Here is a 2,196-nt window from a genome sequence, read left to right on the forward strand (position 1 = left end):
TTTCACGACACTGATTGGAATCCCTAAAATATAACAGCTTTCTTCCCACTCCTTCCCTGTGGTTCCTTTTCCCTGTGCTCTTCTTTCTTATGCATTCTTGCCCTCTGGGTTGTCTTCCTGTGAAAACACTGCTCTTCTGAACTCCCATGATTGATTGTTCTAAGGAGTGTACCCGCCTGGTATAAATGTTCACCTTATGTGCCTATTATTTGGCTGGAAGCCACAGGAGCAAGCTCAATTCCAGGATTGAAGAGTGACTAGGAGCCATAGTCTGGGGGGTTTTACCAGTCTCTATCAGACCAGTAAGCCTGTTTTTTTTTTTTTTTCCTTGATTTTGAATTTTGTTGCACATTTCTCTCCCACTCTATCCAGAACCTCCTGCACTGACCCCTTTCTGAGTGGCTGACAGTGGTAGCCAGGCACCATCTAGCTCTTCTGGTCTCATTATGTAGGCTGAGGTTTGCATGACCCACTTCTCCCTTGGACTGTTTCCATGCATCTTTTGGTTTTCTTCATTCTTCTTTGCTTCGAACAAGGAGAGATCAATTGTTGCATCTTGATGTCCACTTGCAAACTTTTAAGACCCCAGTTGCTACTCACCCAAGTAGGATATAGAACAACGTTTTGTGTAGTATGTCATGCCAATTGAGCTGCTATCATGGTCCCAAGCCCACAGGTCCAAAAACTTGCTCCCTTAGGGTGGTTGGCTATGGCTAAGAAGTTATCATAACTTTGCCCCTGTTAGTTCTATTTATATGTATATTGTTACAGTACATACAAATATGTATTCATGTAATATTGTCTGCCAACCTGATATATGGTCATGGGTATATTCCCTTTTGCCTAGACATACCTGATCATTCAGCCCCTCTATCATTAATATACATATCTAATCGTATATTAATGCTTGTTATTCCTTTTCAGCTATTTTTAACATACATCCTTCAGTATCTTGGGGATTCTCAAAGTGGTAAATGAAACTCTGTAGGCAATTTTCAATATCCCCAAAAGCCTAACTGCTGGTATCGAATTTTCTGGTGGTATCGAATGCCAGGTTTCCTTGTTTGTTATGTTACACAATTATATCAATTCTACATTAAACTCAGGTGGTGACTAACCTGTCTTCTGATTAAGTATAATTTGTTTTCCTGTTATTTTTATACTTATGTAGTAAACAACTTTTCAAATACAGGGGTATGGTTAAACCAGTAAAATTGGTAACAATTACTACATGGTTTGCAATGTTTACTCTTCAGTGACTTCATCTTAATTTAATCCTCACTAGAGAATAACAGGGGAGCTCTGGTAGCATAGTGGCTAAGACACTTGGCTGCTAACCAGAAGGCTGGCGGTTCAAACCCACCAGCCACTCCTCGGAAGGAAGGTTGGGCAATCCTACTTCCGTAGTGATACTGCCTCGGAAACCCAAGGAGGGGTCGCTATGAGTCGGGGCCGACTCGACGGCACATAACAACAACAACAACAACAAGAGAATAACAGAAGAGCCTGGGAGTTCTGGTATAGTGCCTAAGGCACTTGACTGCTAACCAGAAGCCTGGCGGTTCAAACCCACCAGCCACTCCTGGTAAGGAAGATAGGGCATCTACTTCCGTAGTGATACTGCCTTGGAAACCCCAGGAGGGGTCGCTATGAGTCGGTCCGACTCCACGGCACATAACAACAACAGTGGTCTTTCCAACTGCTCTGTTTCCAGGTTCCTTCCGTGTGTCTCCAGTCTACAGCGCCTTCAGTCCTCAATCGGGAAACACCTGTCCTCCTTTCGTCTTTGGGTCACACCGCCTGCCTCTCAAGACAGTGACCGCTCCCTCTTCACGCTCAGGAAGGAGCTCGCTCCCACGCATGCGCGATATAGTCACTGCGCGGCGCCCAAGCTCCTCTTCACCTGAAACCAGGACCCTAACTAACCCGCGGGGGTCTGCACCCAGGCCGCGCGGAGGCAGTTGCTTTGTGAGCCACTCTCTTCCGCTCTTGTACTCCCCCCGCGCCCCGTCCTCCAAACCACCAATCCTACCATTCATTCCACTCTCCTCCGCCTTTGCATTCCATTGAGACGGCCTAACCTTCGGGTACGTCATCAACGAAATCAGCTTCCGACAAGGGATTCTCTCGTTGCTAAGCCGCCGCCGTCACCCAGCCACGCAGTGCGCGATAGAGCGCCGCCAGTGCAGGGTAGAA

Source organism: Orycteropus afer, unplaced genomic scaffold (assembly GCF_000298275.1).
Source record: "Orycteropus afer afer isolate SDZICR_OR568_19922 unplaced genomic scaffold, OryAfe1.0 scaffold00175, whole genome shotgun sequence".
In the NCBI taxonomy this organism is placed as follows: domain Eukaryota; kingdom Metazoa; phylum Chordata; class Mammalia; order Tubulidentata; family Orycteropodidae; genus Orycteropus; species Orycteropus afer.